At 43.6% G+C, this 17,383-nt stretch overlaps 1 protein-coding gene across 1 annotated transcript in view; it reads right to left on the bottom strand.

The window, feature by feature from the left end:
* MYO1B (myosin IB) overlaps positions 1-14,470 on the bottom strand; it is a 117,418-nt gene extending 102,948 nt beyond the window's left edge. The window contains exon 1 of the mRNA XM_082311446.1: positions 14,413-14,470. The gene's annotated coding sequence lies outside the window, so the exon portion shown is untranslated. The remainder of the gene's footprint in view (positions 1-14,412) is intronic.
* Positions 14,471-17,383: the final 2,913 nt, after the last annotated feature.

Genomic DNA, 17,383 nt, shown 5'->3' with positions numbered 1-17,383 from the left:
GAGCTAGGAAATATTAGAAACATAGGTGATGAAAAAATTGGACAACATGCCTAGATATCTAGTTTAACACTGAATTCTCAAAATCATTTGCAATAGCTTAGCCTTTGCAAAATATTGTTAAAGATTACCTCATACACTGATGCATGATTCAACAGTATTCTGCCATACCAATGTTGTTAAGACCCACTTTGGTGGAATCCAGTCATAATCCCTGCTCTGGTTTAGCTAACACAAAGGAAAAACTGGCAAGCTTGTGGGATAATTTGGTTGCTTATCTGAGGTAACAAGTGGGAAAAAAACACTGTTAAGAAAAGCCAACAATGTTTAAACATACATTAAACACTTAGATTTAATCTATAATTGCATTTAATCCACTAGAACAACTTATTAGATCAATATATACAGCACTTTCAAAATACCAAATACTAATTTTAAAAATAGCTTTTAAAAAAAACCCTCAAAAATCAGGACACTACACAAAAAAAAAAAAATTAATCAAACCCTTGCTACATTGCAAGACTAAACTTCAGTCAAGATTTTTAGCAATATGTCACTAAGCTCAGAAACTCAATCCAAATCCTTGTCCAAGTATTTGTATTTGCCATATATTCAAAGATGCCTTACAGCTGGAAATCTTTTCCTATCAGTGCTGGTGACAGCGTGCTCACCACAATCTGGAGAACAGCACATAGAAGTAAGTGACTTCTTTCTACCTGTATATGTATTCACGAAGGTTTCTCAAGAACCATTTTCAAGAACCAGAACTATGAGAGGGACAGGACCAAAACACGCTCCCAGTGTCTGAGATCAGTAATGAATGAAACCACAGCTGTGCTGCTGAGAGAGCACCGGCAAATGGGAAATTAGGTTAGAGAACAAACCAGAATGGGTTGTGTCCTTTAAAAGAAGGACACCTTTAGTTGTTTTCAAACGAAGATTGCTGGAATGGGGCAAGGTGGATGGAGGTACTGCTCTGAGGCTCTATTTGAACCGTGCTGTAATTTCATTCTGGAAATTCAATAAAAAATAACCTAAAAATATAAGCGGTACCCCCTCGATTTACCTAATACATTGCTTTTGTAACTGCAGCATCTCATTCTGTTGACATCAAGAAAAACAATGGTGTTGTATAAAAATTACAGCTGCAAGTTATTAATATACCAACAAATTATCTCAGCAAAAAACCCAAAATTCTTCTAACGCTTGCAGTCTGCAAATCAGATTCTTCCTCAAACATTCCCTGATCTCTCCCACACCCACTTGCCACTTGAGTCTCCTCCCAAATTTACCTTTCTTATCCCTAAAGCAAACATCAGCAGCATTTCAGAACATCTCCCTTTTCTCTAGTCATTTGTCAAAGCTGTTCTTCCTCACTTTGGTCTCCTATCTAGGCCTTAATTCAACAGAGAGAGAACACTTTCAACACGTTTCCATTCTCAGAAAAATAAAAAAGATTATTCAGTAATCCTTCACAGCTTGGTCTGTCTTATGTTGGACAACATGCTCGGGAGGAGAAGCGCTGGGCAGGCTACGTCTATAAAATGCTTTTATCCACACACTCCCACGTTACACATGGCCTTTGCAAACATAGACTGTTGTATCTACTACTTGCAATGCCTGGGATTGCCATCCAGCTAGGCCAGTTGAATCTAAATCATTCTTGTCCCTTTTGGCTGCTAGGATGGCAAATTAAAAATTATGCTATTCCACAGCCGCAGCAGTCCTATCATCAGCCAATCTGAAAGGAGAGCTAATGAAAACTATAAATAGAAGATGATACAGGGAACAGGCAAAACCCCAATAGCCTTGTACAATTAAGTTCACACATCCTCCAAGGGGGAAATGAAGCGATACCCCATTATTAGCATATAGCATGTTATGGAATTGTCCAAGGTTTTCCACATCATCCTCATACAGTAGAACAGCAACATTTGTCAGCAGCTTCCTACAGTCCTTACCACACATTTGCATTTGCTCCACTGGAATTATCACTTGCTGCAGAGGCAGCTTGTTTTTCTTCTTTTGTGGCATTGTAGCAAAAGGACAATTTCCCTACCATCAAAATTGTCACAACAGATACACTCACATACGCTTCAAGCTCTATTAAAAAAAAAAAAAAAAAAAAAAAAAAGCCTTTGGTTTCACTACCACCAACTCACTGTAGGAACTAACCACCTTTTTCTTTCATAAGAGTTAACAGGAACAACCTGCAACATCAGTAATTCAATAGCGGAGTTCGAGCTGATTTCATGTTCCAGGTCTGATCCTGAGCTCCCGCCAGGCTGTAATTATGCTTGCCCACTCGTTCCCTTTTTTCTCTGGCAGGGAGCAATCGGCCCACACAGAGCAGGGATGCTGACAGGCCACTGCTGCAAAAAACGGCTAGGGCCACAGTGTCATTACCTGAACAAAACAAAACCAAAAGGGACTACAGCCATCTTGTACTACTCATGACAAGCGTAAGAACCAATTTAGCAAGAGGCAGGATTTAAGTTTATCCTGTTCTGCTGCCTAACAAACCCCACGTATCTCTGACCTCTGACTGATGCCCAAAGTTCATTGGAAACACCTTGTGCCGGTTCACCAGGTAAACTGAGGCAGGCTCTGAAGATGAACTATTGTAGTGCCCTCTTCACTCAAAGCTAGATTTCCCGACATCAGCATGCAGGAAAACATTGATACCATCCAAAGAAAATAGTTGTTTTGTCTCCAGATCCCCTAACTTTTTACACTCTGGATGCTGCAGGGGATCAGTGCACACAGCATCTGCTGCCTGGCCACTGCCTGCTAGTAAAACCTGCACCCTCCCACCCAGCTCTGACTGCTCACAGATGTTGCTCTGTCACCATCAACGTGCTGAAGAAAAAAGCATGCACAAGATGTTGCAGCCCACGATTTCGTCCTGCAAGAAAATGGACTTGAAAAACCTGACAGACAGATTGCAGGAATGTTAACAGATACCGCAACAGCAGTAAAAGCACACTTAAAAAACTAAAATGCTTCCTCTGATTCTCCATCTTTCCTTTTGGTTTGGCCAATGTCTGAATATCTTCTGAATTCCTTTTCCTCCCACAGTCCTACTGAACAAATCAGACTTTTCCAAACTGAAAAAGTTTATAACTTGGGGCTTTTGAATTAGCTAATGTTTCTCACATCTTACCTAGCAAGCAAGAGCTATTATTTGAAAGCCTTGTGCAACTTCTCTTTATTTTCTGTAGCCATTGAACATTATGCATGTGTACCAGATTCCTTGAGTAGTTAACAACAAACAGCTCCAGTAAATTACAAAAGCAAAATGCAGCATGATGGGGTATATTTGTATTAGGACTGCAGGAATGTTTGCATTCAGCATCAGCTAAATCAAAATGGCTCTTTAGCAACATCAGATTAGGACAGAGTTGCGCGCCAGTGACCGCAATTTAGATGACAGAAGATTTGCCCAGCAGAATTCCATAGGAGGAATGAATGCTCCACTGGCTCCTGCTACCAAACGCCACGCATTTAGCTAAAGATTGGGCAATTTTTAAGAAAGAAACAGGCCACTTAAAGTACTGCTGAACAAACAGCTGCAACCACGTGAAGCAATATCATGTTTTAGTAGTTTAACAACGGAGGCTTAACTGCAGTTTAGAAAAACTGGCAGTGTAATAATTAGAGTTCATTAGGAAAAGTACAAAATGTTCACTGGGACATGATCTCCTACTGACATAAACGGTGGCTGAAACTTTCTTCACTAACAGGACTCAGGTCCCTTATAAATGCAGAGGGGAGAGGCTTCGTTGTTGCTGCTGGAGTTCTTTGTCGTTCGTTGGGGGGTATTGTTGGGGTTTTTTTTGTTTTGTTGAGGGTTTTGGGTGTTTTTTTATTTTTACATCAGTTTAGTTACAATCTACATTAAGCAGTAATTAATTGTTATCAATCCCTCAAAAGTGAGAGAGATGCCTCTTTCGTGCCTCAGTTCATATCCTTCGTCACAAGACTACGCACCACACTCACATCACGTAAAAGGTGCACAGTACCTCACCGCAAAACCAAAAAAACCTGAGCCGTGTATGCAGAAGAGACAGCTTTGCTCTTCTATGATTCCGTGATTCCCTAATAAAAGACTAATTCACAAGCCTGGAGGAAGGAGTGAGGAGCTGTGTTTGCATTTCTCTAAGGCTACTTTCTGTTACTTTTGCATACTAGTTTGAATAACACCAGCACGGACATCACCTGCCGTAAGAGACCGTGGGGTACATCTATTCTACTATTTCTACATTATACTCCCAGCACTACAGGTTTTCAAATTACTTCTAACAATTTTTTTGCAACCACAATGCAATAACTGCCACCAGTAACTGCACTTAAGGATTGACCTATTTCCTAACTCAACTTGCAGCCTCGCTTTAACTCATCTGGGTCGGTCACACAGTAACACTGGGTTTTGGGAAAAACGTTCCGGCCTTCAACATTGCTAAGGCACCCTTCTTTAGCACCTGCTAAAATACAGTCTTAAAATAATCAAAAGATGTTTGGTGCTCCATTTTTACCCTTCAAAAGTTCCTTTACATTTTGCATTATATTGACAGGTTTGAAAATTATAGGCGTGGAGTAGCCTTCTCCATAAACATTATTCTGGAGCCTGAATTTTTTTTTCTTTTTTTTTTTTTTTTTTTTTTAATTACTTCTGTTTGACAGGGAGAACACCTTGGGCATTTTCAATACATAATGCATCTGGAAATAGGTCTTCACTAACGAGGCTATTTGCAGTCCAAAATTCTGGTTAAATTCCCACTGACTTCAGCAGAAACAAGATCCATAGTGGTTTCTTACATTTAGGCTTTTCTTAGTCATTGTCTAACCACAGTTTTATAATCATTCCAGGTCCACATCTACAGAAAGGGATAACATATTCAGGAATAGAGGGGTCTCTTTTTGGCCCATACCTTGTTAAGATTCTCTTATGTCTTTTTCAAAATAAGGAGCAAAATGTGACTGCAAAACCAAAAGTTGCCAAAGGTCCCGCTTTCTTCCCCTAAACCAAAGACTAGATTTCAGAATAACAGTGGTCTTTGGACAATGTGACTTTTTAAAAGTTGTCAGTACAGAACACAAACACAAAGAAAACACCCTCATTCTTTCAAAAAATATCCACAAAAATTAGCTTTTACTACTGGATATCTGAACTCCGCTAAGTAGGGGGTGCCCTTTTAAACTGATTATCTTCACCTTTCAAGCTTCCGCTTAAAGTTTTCTGCCAATTTTTTGGGATCCTGCCCAATCCAAAGGTTACGTTTGCATAGCTGTTGCAGAACAGGGGCACGAAAACCAAGGTAGCGCTTATTTATTTTGGGGGGTCTTCTTTGTTTGTAGTATGTGACACACCAGTAGCTTGCTACCATACCAGAGCTTGCGTTCAAAAGATCCTCTGGTAGCAGATCCACACAAAATACTACTTAAAAACAACCAGCCCTCACAAAGTCAAAACATTTCTTCCAACATGGTTTCGCTCCTTTGGGAGCAATCCTACAATCGACTGTAATCTATAGCTTTCATTTATACTTCTATTATAATAGGGTTTTTACTTTCCCTTCCACGCAAGTGCACAGGCAGAAAGCAAGCCTTGCTTTCCTTCAGTCGGCACATGAATCACACACCCCCGATACAGACAAGAGAAATCTACTTGTGGTGGGGCAACTGGCGTGAACACAAATTATGTCATGCCAGTAAGGTGGATATTAAGAGATGTCTTAATACTACAGGGTTAAAATACCGAGTACATGCTAATCTCCTCCTCAAATGCTTGTGTGCGTTCCCTCTTAAGCAGCCTGTGATAAGCCTCGAAGACACGCAGAATATGAAATAACAGAACAGGTAACACTGCAGCTTCATTCAGCTGCCAAGAGCAGAAGGAAAAATCAGCCACAGAATACCATCAAGGCAGTCACTGAACCAGACTTAAAACTGGGCACGGACAAACACAACGCTAATCAGGAGCTTCAGGAAATCCAGATCCCAGAAGAGGCGATGGTACCCCTATCTACCCACCACCAAACCACCCATGATAACTAAGCGTCCCTGTAACTCCTAGAGCAGCTGGCAGACACCATCACACTCACAGTGACCCACAGAGTAAGGTCCAAGTTTCCATGCACCCATATTCCCTTCCAAGCACTAGAAGTCTGAGTAAAGCTAAAATTTACATGGCTGAAAGCTCTGTGTATTTCCACACCATTCACTTTCCTATTCAATTTAAGAAGAAAAAGAAATCACCCAAACACCGCCCCAAAGATCTTAGTCTTGCCTGTTGCAATTTTGCCCTCCTGGAAACCTCACCTGACAGGCTCCTTGTAATATTTGTAAACAATATTTGGAATGTTTTTAACCTAACATTTTATAAAAATAAGACAAATTAGGCTAGCTGTTCACATCTTGGTCTATGTGTCTACTCTGTCACACATGCCTAATGTTGAATTTCATTCAAAGGAGAGAGGAGTAAAGTACAACAGAATAGGTAATCTTCTACATGTTTGCAAAAGCAGGCAGGAGAGGGAAGCATAAGCATCCCATCAGAGACGGGGGCTGCAAGGAGGACAAACACCTTGTTGAGTACCACTGAGCCATTGCAGAAGCATTTCACAAGATTCCCTAGCTGCAGAAAAGCTTTAAATGGAAATTATTGCTTCTTTGCAAGTTAATCCGTCACAAGAGGAAAAACCTGCAGGAAGCCAGACTCAATTAGTCCCATTTCTCGCAGGACTAGCTGCCAAGGTAACAGAACATTGCAAGGTTTCACCCTATAACTTGCCATCACTGTCTATTCTGCACATCAATTTCTCTTCAGCCAAACACTGCTATTTTTAATGAAAAGCAGGGGGGAAGAAAATAAAAAAAAATTGGATGCAAGTAGTGCAGGAAGAGGAAGTAATATTTCCCTAAATCCACGCTAAAAAAGCACCTATTTAAGGGCAGAGGAAGCTTAGACACATTACATGTACTGTTAGACGTGTTTCCTTGTCTCAAGTGTTAAACAATACCCACAGTTTTGTCATTTTCATTCTCAACAGTCATTTTCAGTAAGACACCTGGAATCAGAGGATAAAAGTAATCCATTTTTAAATCAAGGTATCTCCAGCTATTCCTGTGTATTTCTTATCAAGAGGTATCTCAGACAATGGGGGCAGTTCAAGAAGCTGCATTTCAACACACAGTAATCACTCTTGTCCAGGCAGCCGTGAAGTTAGAAGCCAGCACATAGTGTTTTTATTAACATCTAGCATGACAAACAAAGGCATTTCCAAACGAAATGTAACACTTTGCAGATTTAGAGAGGGACACTTTCCTAAAACACCAATAGAAAGCACCTCCCTCCCACAGAAGGAAAACAGCCTGTCCCATGGCAGAGAAACTCAACATATACCCACAGGTACTGAGTTTTCCCTTGCTTTGTTTCAGCGAGAACGATCATCTGGCAGTTTTAGGAAGCAAAAAGATCTATTCACATGGGATACATGCAAGCTTCCCCTGTGGCAGAAATCTGTTAACAAGGTACGAGGAGCTCCGGCTCTACCCTTGCTTGCCAAAAGATTTTCCAGGTTTTCTCCTGAAGTGAACTTTGTTTAACGCAGCCTTGCGCTCTTTGATCATTGAAGGTAATCTCCAGAGCCCTTTTAACTCCTGCAGCCTGACAGTCTGCGAACGGAACAATGGCAATAGTAGCTATATCTGTTCTGCATGTTTGAGGCCGGTGCCAAAACCACTGTATCATGCAATCATGACTACTATACTGCACTACTCCAGAGTGTGATTTTTCAGCCTTCTAATGTTTCATAAGAGATAGTTCCTACAGTGGGCCTAATTTCTAGCCTAAATTTATTCATGGTCAGCTAATATCCACTCCTTGCTCGAGCAAATGCTATAGGTTGGTTTTTTTTGTTTTGTTTTGAATTTAAATATGTTTTCTTCCTCCCAGGAAAATATTTAGAGAGGATCTTCTCACGGTCCTCGCTCTGAATAAAGCATAGCCAGGATTGCTCATTTTCCTCTCAGCATCTTCTCCATCCCCCTGATCACTCCCCACTAGCCCTTTCCGCTCCCACTCCTGTTTGAGCCCATGTTTGCTGAGCAGGGTTAACCAAGGCTGTACAGAGGATTCCTGGTACGTTGTGGCAGTGATATTTCCTCACCATGACCAGGAATATTCCTTCCAAGAGAGGAGGATTCATTTTCATCCTCCTCACTACTCTCTTTCCTTCTCCAAAGTTTCACCTGGAATCAGCACTTCCCTAGCTTACCCTGTGTGACTAAGCTCGACTGCTCCATCGGTCACAGACCTGCTCTCACAGGTAAAAGCTAGGAAGGGTCTACAGAGACTCAGCACCTGCTTGGTTACTGGTTTAGCTGTAAGATTTAACTTGTTTAGCTCGTAGGTTTAACTACTCCCCAAAACGATCTGCCTCTCAACTCCTACCATCTTCCTTCTGACCTTTCTCCAAGCCTCTCTTGATGAGAAGGGAGAGCAGCTGGTATTTCTGCTGCACGTTAGACATCCCAGGTATTCCTTCTTTCACATCTGAGCATGAGCCCCACTAGAAAAAGCTTTTTTCTCTGCCCTCAAACAAGAAGCTCTAGCAAAGCTACTTGGCGGATGGTTAACTGGTCCCTGGAGTCCCAGAAAAAATGGCACCTCTTCATCTCTCAGCCAGCGTCGCCAGCGCCTCTCTGTTAAGCTGCTTATTCGCTTCCACAGAGGAACAAAGGAAAGGATTAATACCAATTTCACTCCCTTCAACAGCTCTCCTAAAAGCAGAACTAACTTCTCATTACAGTGCCATCCAAACAGTCCTCATGCAATAAGGACTTTAAGGGTACCTCTTTGATCTAAAAGGACACCACTAACTGTCCTACAAATTGTTTTAACACAAAGGCATTAAAATACAGAGAGTAGGTGCAACTTCCTTTGCTCGTTCTTTCCCAAGATACAGAATTCAACATCTAGTAGCTTCCTTGTTTCATTTCTGAGGTGCGGGTTTTTCAAAGGTCAGTGGAAAAGTTAAAGCACAGTATCAGGACATTACATATGCTCTATTGTGCACAAAAACTGGTTACCTTAAGGTCAAGCCTTTACAAAGACATTCAAACACCAGTGTGCTCTTGCAGACACAAGGAAGAGCAAACTCCATAAAGAAAATGCATATAAAAGAGCAGAAACATTTCAGGATGTGAGTTCTCTGTACCTGTTTTTATTTCCACTGTAGTAAGTCCTGCTGTTTAAATCATTCTTATTTCTAATTCAAAGTACCCCCAGTAGCACTTTAGAGCATACAAACTATGAAAATTATGGAAAATTACAGAAAAAGGAGCAGAGAGAGAAAAGCAAGAGAGCTCGCATACAGAGCATATTTGTGAGCCCAGGAAACTTGTACCAATGCTGACCAGGCTGTGGTCACAAACTTTTAAAAATTGCTTTCTGCTGACAGTAGGGAAAAATGAGTCTCTCCTTGTTGCCTGTATTTAGAAAATAAAGAAAACTACAGCAAGCAATTCTGATAGTACAGTACCCACCAACCTTTCTGCTACTCAGCACCTATTCCTCATAATTATCTCCTTTTTTTCTCCTTCCTATACGCTTTTACTTTCTTCCTGCTATCTTTGCTTTTCATGGTCCTCTTGCCCAACAGCGTAAGGATTTCTGCTAATGTAAGGCTCTCCTAAGGACTGCTGCCGCCTCTACAAGAGAGGGAGAACAAGGCAAAGTTTATGAACATCATTAGTACATCCACACCAGAGCAATTCAGAGGCAGCACTGCACAAAGTCAGGGACAAAGCAATTACCTAAAGCCCAAGATACACCCACTCCCCACCCCTGCCAAGGAGAAAACCTTTGTGGCAGTAAATGTTTCTCACCCTCATTCCTTGGGACTCTGGATATTTAGATTCCTTATCTTGGGCCTTCAGCTTGTTTGCTGAAATGCTAAGTCTGGCTGCTTCGGCTAGAAGCCACTTCTTGATTGCCTTCATCCCAAAGGCTCGAGAATTAGTGTGCGTGTACATGCGTGTGCATAGGCTTTCCCCTGGAGAGAAAGGATGCTGCTCTTGCCTCCGGGGTCCATTACTCCTGCTATGCTGTCTGCACAGAATGATTCCCCAACCAGTCTGCATCCGAGAAGCGGACTTCCTAAGTCTACTTCATCTCTGAAACCCTGTTTTGAAACTTCAGTCTCTCTCATTGAAACACCTTCATCACCACAGTGACTTTGCTAGCGGAATTAAAATATAGCAAGAAATGGACACAAGTTTACTTGCTGATACCATATGGGAAATTTCCCAGTAACAAAGAGTTGGGAGAGACAAAAAGATTACATGTCTGCATGGTTTTCTCCAAAAGCTATGCCACTAGCTCTTCGCATGCAAAATGACAATTTGGATGGTTCTAGTCCTGGGGCTGGATGATACATTAGTCTAAAACCTTGAGTCTGCAGGCAACTCCAAACACTCTGCAGTTACTTAAACAAAGGTAAGCAAAAGGTGAGATAAACTGCTTGGTTTTACAAGTTTCTTGAAATACAGAGCAAAGGATAAAAAATGGCAGGAGTCACTGAAAATGGCCATGCATACCACAAAAGCACACTCCAGCTCTGCTGAAAGAAGAGCCTGCCACAGGCCAGGCTGGTCCCTGAGGATCAAGTCACACATTTCACAGTTACCCGCCTCCCAGATACAGGATATGATTGCAACAAGCATGATACGCCAGTGGCTTCGGGAGGACAGGGGACAGGCACCAGAGGCAAGTTAAAAAGTAGAGGCCACTTGGTTAGAGAAAAAACAGCTTGGCAGGAGACCAAAGACAAAAATGATGAGGAAGTGTGGAAAAGAGTTTATGTCCCTACTGAGGTATGGAAGCTGGGAACCCCAGAGAGAGTTACAGAAAGATTTCCTTTATTTGCTCAGTGAGCAGAGGTACTTCTCCTATTCAAAGGGAGAAACACCTACTGTACTTCTTTCTGAAGTTTTTATATATGTAAAAGCACATGGAAAGGTTTCAAGACCCTCACCTTTCTCTTCCCCCATCACTCTCCCCCAAGATGGGGCTTAAGTCCAACAGCAAAAAAGAGGAGATCCTGGTCTCCACGCTCGGTTCAGACACCAAAATCTGGAGTCATAAAAACCAAAAGAGCAAAGCCTTCACAATCTACGAGCAAAGTGGGGAACGACTGTAAAGGGCAAATGTTTTGAGACTAATGCTCAAACCCACCATGAAAGATTCACAAAAAGACCCTTGTTGCAGTTCCAGTATTCTCTTTAACAGCTACTCCACAGCATGTGACAAAGAGTTGCAACCCTTTCCATTACCACATCAAGCGCAAAAGGAAAAAAATCTTTATTTTTACTTTTTTTTTTTTTTTTCCATCCTAGGAACTGCAAAACAAAAGAAAATTAATGTTATTCTTTACTGCTTCTTTATGACAAAGCATGCCTTGATGTTAGTTTATACATCAGAAATCAAGCTCTGGTTTCCTTCTTTTTGGAGGATACGAATGGAGAGGTTACATAAGGGTGTAATAGGAGCTGTTACTTCCTTTCCCAGTTGAAGAGAAAAAGCTGTGGATCAGGTTACAGACTCAAGGGCTGGCCATCACTACTGCAGCCTTCCTAAATTTTTTGCCAGTAGTCCCCCAACAAACAGGAAAAGCTACTTAGATACCTTTTATTTCAAAGTAAGAAGGCTCTGAGAATTCAAAAGACTAACTACATAGCTATTGGGGGGAAAAAAAAGCCTTTATTTTTGTCTTTCATCAAACTCAGGAAATTCCCTAAGCTTGACGCGTACAATCACTCAAGTCACCATTTTCCATTTCAGTTTGTTCCTCATTAGCATAATAAAAAGGATGAATGAAATATAAGATTTATAGGATGGTCTGACACGTGAGCTGCACTAAATAAGCTTAGCACACCGACTAAGCGCTTAACTTTGGCCTGTATGTTAGCATTTGTCCCAGCTCTGACCACATAGGGCAAGCAAAAGGAGGAAACGCAGTGTCCAGATTGGCCTGCATGAGCACTAAGCCGTTCTCCAAACCGTCCCACTTGCGCTTTCTTCACCTTCCCCTCCAATTCCCAAGCCACTGCTATTACTGCTGCTGAAGGAAGATGAGATCAGACTCCAGCACAAGGAATTTCTGTTCCCACAGAGCTCAGAGAAACCAGATGATCTCAGAGGATCATGTGAAGCAAGTCCATGACACTTCCATGAGGCAGAGTACCTCCAGCATATTGCCAGCAGTTTCTTAAGAGTGCACAGTGGGAAAAATTAATGGCTTTGCTTATGTTTCCAATTTCTCTCTCCCACTTCCTTCTCTCATTTGCCAGACTTTTATTTTCCCTTCCCCCAGAAGCACTAGTAGGCTTGCAATGTACATTTGCCCTTCTAAAGGGAATTACATCAAGTCTTGCACAACGTTTGAAAGGGCTAACACGTAGCTAAATTAAACTACCGTCCCCTGGCATCGTTTCCTCACGGAGTTCCTCCCCACAGATGTGATTTAACAAGGTCTCTTACAAAAAAAAGAAAGAAAACAGGCAAGTTTCTGTGATCTAAGATGCTTTCATCGTTCTTTCACCTTCGCCTTGTGGAGCACTCAATCTGTTTGTGGTGCCCATACGGAGCCAGAAGCTTTTAAGATGCCCATCAAATACGCCACCTAACACCGCATAGGTGTTTTCAGAATCATGCTCTTTCCTAAGGACGGGGGGAACTCGTGGTATCCTAATACGCCAGTAATTGCTAGACAACGGTAAACACCGACATGAGCAGTGATGGTTGTAGGTTACTCTGGGAATAACGGGAATGCTACAACTATTACACCTTCACAGAGAATCAAGCCAGAGGCAGCAGGTTGCATTAAGCACTAAATTAAAGCGCTGAATTAAAGCTCTTAAACTCAGGCCTGGGACAACTGGAAAGAAAAACACATGAGGAGAAGAACATCGTTACCTTTAATATGTTTAAAAGCGGCCAAGCACTGAACTCGACTTTAACAGATGGGTCGGACTATTTCTGGTCCCTAACACTGTGCACTTTTGGGGAAAGCCTTGTTTTTGACATAGGGCTTGACAAAGTGATGATTCATCCAGGGAAGCATGGGCAGCTTGTTGCCAGCCTTAATTCACAATTAACAATAGGACAGACGGATATGGGAAACTCATGATTCAACACAAAAATTGCAGAGTCAGCTATTTTACCTGACCTTTACATTTTCCAGTGGTAATTTCTAATCTGGATGTACTTTAAATAGTTTCTCCAACATACATTTTAAGAGTAGTTAGCTTTTATTTCATTACTGTTACGTTTGTCCTTGAGGATAGTGGTCCTGATTAAATACATAGCAATTGACTTAATCACATTGTCTGAAATGGCAAAGGTTTAAATTACTTGAAAAAGCAAATAGCGTGCACGCACACAGACGGACGTGCACATAGGTACCGCGGGCAAGGCAAGCGCGCACCGCACCTATGCACGTCGCGACTGCACCGCCAGCCCCGCGGCCGGCAGGCCCTGCTGGGATGGCCGTTGCTTTGCACGGGGGAGTCTGGCCACTCCGAGGAACAAAGGGATGCCCTTCCCAAAACGCAGCAGCAGCAGATGTCCTACACCGAATCCCGATGGCCTCGGCCTCCACAGGCGCAGACAGATGGTCTTGGTTGGGAGGCCACAGCAAGCCGCCTCCTCAAGCAAGCTCTTTGGGACAACGACCCTGCCCTGGAAAGCCCTTCCCGAAGCCTCTTCTCCAAAAGTTACCCGACAGCTGGATTTATCACCCCACTCCAAGTTACCAACACTTCCCACGGTCCTCCCCTCTACCCATACCCGAACCCGCTCTTTTGAATTAAGCGAAGCCACGCACACACGGTAATTATTTCAGACAAGAAGAAACAGATGCCACGGTCTCTTTCCAGAAAAAGCACACACACATTCTTATTTTAAAGGGTAAGATCCGGACCAGCTCTGCGTGTGTGCACACCAGCATTCATGCCTAACTTAAGCTGCCTAAAGCCCACAACCACCGACCAGATGCTAAGGAAAGCCACAACGCCCGTAAATCGTCCCAAAGCGGCAGCTGTGCCCCGGGAGCGGACGCCCGGGAGGCGCCGGGGCTCCGTGCTCGGCACCCGGACCCCGGCACCGCCGCTCCCGTCTCCCAAAGGACCCGGCGCCGACCCCCAGCCCCCCCCACCCTCACCCCAAGCCTCTGCGGCCCCGGCCCCGACCCCATCCCCGCGGGGGGCGCGGCGGGTCCCGTCCCGTCCCGCCAGGCTGCCGGAGCGCCGGGCTCCGCGCCCCGCCGCCCCCCGGTCCCGCACAACAAAGGGGGCCGGTGCGGGGGCCGGTGGCGGCCGTGCGGGCAGGGGACATCCCGGGGGGAGCCGTACCTCTGCCGCCGAAGGGCGCTGCCCGCCGTCCCGCGGCAGCCCGACGCCTCCCGCCCCGAGCCGGCGGCGGACACTGCCCCGCCGGAGCCGCGGCGGAGCGGGGCGCAGCCCCGGCCCCTCCCCGCCCGCGCCTGCGAGGGGCGGAGGCGCCGCCGCCCGCCGGCCCCCGCCGGCCCCCGCCGGCCCCGGCCCCGCAGCGCCGCCCGGCGGGCGCCGCTCCCCGCGCCGGGGGGTCCCGGCCCGGCCCGGCCCGCTCCGCCGCAGCCCGCCTCCAGCGGCGGCCAGCCCCCGGCCTCGCCCGGCGCCGCGGCGGGTCCCGCGGGTCAGCCCGCAGGGGCCGAGCCGGGGCGGGGGCTGCCAGCCGGAGCCCTCCTCACCCCATCTCCCCCGTGGGCTGCAAAGGGCGGGTTCACCCGCCCTGTTTGTCGTACCACTCAAACCTGTAAGCAGCTGCAGTTCTCCAGTTCTACCTTGGTATCAGGTTTTTTTTCCCGTATAGTTCGCCTTTCGTCTTCAAACACCGAACAAAACGAGAGACTGACCTATTTTAGCATGAAACCCAACATCCCCGACTAGATTTCTGCAATAATGTTTTCAGCACCTCCTCAAAACATACCAGCATTTTAAATGTGAGCACCCGAAAGTATTTACAGCAAGCTTTGACATAACATATCTTATCTGCCCAATCCTGCCCCTGATAAGCACGTCAGCCATCAACAATGTAGGGCGACTACCCCATTGTGCGGAAAGAGAGAAAAAAAGAAAAATCCCTAAGGGCCCTATTCATGCTGTGTCTCGGCCATTTGCTGGCCTGAAACTGGGTCTGAAGGAAAATAAGCAGACATTTTTCTCCCCACCCCCATAGAAACTCCCCAATGCACAGATGACACAGGGGAGTATCTCGGTCTGTACCTTACACTCACACACTTCCTGGGAAAATACCCCGTGCAAAAAGTTTCACTACATGTACTTTTTCCTAAGAAACCAATTACCACATGAGCTTTTTGTTATTTTTTCGTGATTGCAAGCAGGCTTTTTAAGCTAACCAAATTAAATGTAAAAAGAACTATTATATTAAAAAAAACAAAAAAACCAAAAAACCAAAAAAAAACCCCAAAAAACAGAAAAAAAATGAATTGCATTCTCTGTGTAGTCCAGCAGTTAGTAAGGTTGCAGTAATACACTGGTGTAAAAGGAGGAGTGAAAGGTCAATTTGGCTTTTTCTCTGCTTGTCATACCTCCATACTCCACTTCCTTCTGGGAGAGCTGAAATGGGCTGAACCATTGCACTGGTTCCGAGCTGGGTTGTTTTTAAACAGCAAAAAGCTTCAGTTCTGCTACAAGCTAACCTTACGTTTGATAGATAACAGTGAAGAGGACCTGAACTGCAGACACACAACAAAAACGCTTCCTATGTGGTAGAAATGCAGCTTATGGCACCAAAATCAATATGAGCAGAACCATACCGTAAAGATGCAAAGCGCATTTCAAAAGCCTTTCTCATTAAAACACTTCAGTTATTTCAAAGCCAGTATTCTATTGTCAGCTACATATGCTATTCCTTGGTAGACCTTCTGCATATAGAAAGATACTGTATTCTCACACAATTTTTCAAATCTATAACTATATAACTGTTAGAGACAGCTTTCAGATGAATTCTAGGAACTAGAGCCCTACAGCCCTACTCATTCATAGACGCATCACTATTTTATTTTCTGTAGATTTTCCGAGCAGATGCGTAGCTCCTAAGATTTGTTTTGCCCTGAAGTTTTTATATCTGGAAAAATAATGACTGCTTTCATCAGAAGTCGTCAAAACTGTTTCAACAGAATATTTTTCCCACTGAAAAACTGAAGGCTTGGTCAAAACTCGTTTCTATGAAAACAGTGCCAGTTCTGATGCAGGTATTCTCAGAAGATAATTTAGGTTTGGGGTGGTCTGAAAGAGACACAGGCAAGAACCGTTCCCGAGCAGCACCACGACCCCGTCCTTTCGCCCCATTCTCCATTCAGGTGAGTGCTTCGCTCATGACTCAGCTTGCTGTTCTGGGACATAGTTGTTGCATTCTTTCCCAATTAACGAAGAATTAAAAAAAAAGTAATTTCCTTTTACTCCGAATCTAGATGAAAACTAAATTCAAGTTTTTGTAAGGAAAGCAGTTACTGTCCAGCCAACACTTTATCAACAATGCACCCAAAACAGTAAGTAGCATCACAAGACACTAACGGCAAACATTTCACAGAGAAAGTATCTATTTCAACTTTACACATTAAAATTGTCGTAAGTCATTGCATTGGTGTGAAAATACAAAATTTTCTACCTCAGAGGTTAAAATTCTCCATTTCACCCAAAGAGAAACTCCAACACAGGAAAAAATCAGTGCAGCTTTCCTTCCCTGGTGCTACTGCTGTGCTTCGAAAGGGTTAACAGTGGCTACTTCTCAGATGCACTCTTCATGCCCATTTGATGCTTAGATTCCTGCAAATAAGAATGTCCATCTGTAACAGCTGGTGATATTTGGTAGCATTTATAACACAGATAATATTAAACATCCTTGTGAGGCTGCCTTGTCCTCCAGGAAACGAACCAAAAATACCAATTTTTCCCCTAGCCTTCCAGCACTCCATTCCCTCCTTGTTTCTGATATGTGCGAAAGAAGAGATCTCATTACCCATCCTTATTCTGGGGCAATTTTCCATTCTTCACTTTTTATAAAATGTGAATTAGCAGCCTATTGCTGTATCTTACACTCTTTGCTTTGTCCTGGCTTAATAAGAAACCTTGGTCCTGAAACCTGTGTTCTTTCCCTAAAGCAAATTAGTACAATACAAAAGGTATCACAACTCAATCTAGAATTTTTTTTTTTCTTTTTATTACATCTGCTGGACTACCATAATTACCACTGACACAATCTGCAGTAAATTTAAAAAAAATCTAAAATAAACTAAAAGACATGCCTGGTCACAGAGGA

The sequence above is a fragment of the Platalea leucorodia genome, assembly GCF_965183815.1.
Source record: "Platalea leucorodia genome assembly, chromosome: 5".
Taxonomy (NCBI): domain Eukaryota; kingdom Metazoa; phylum Chordata; class Aves; order Pelecaniformes; family Threskiornithidae; genus Platalea; species Platalea leucorodia.
Note: the sequence above shows the minus strand (reverse complement) of the source record. Positions and strands in the feature narration are given on the sequence as shown.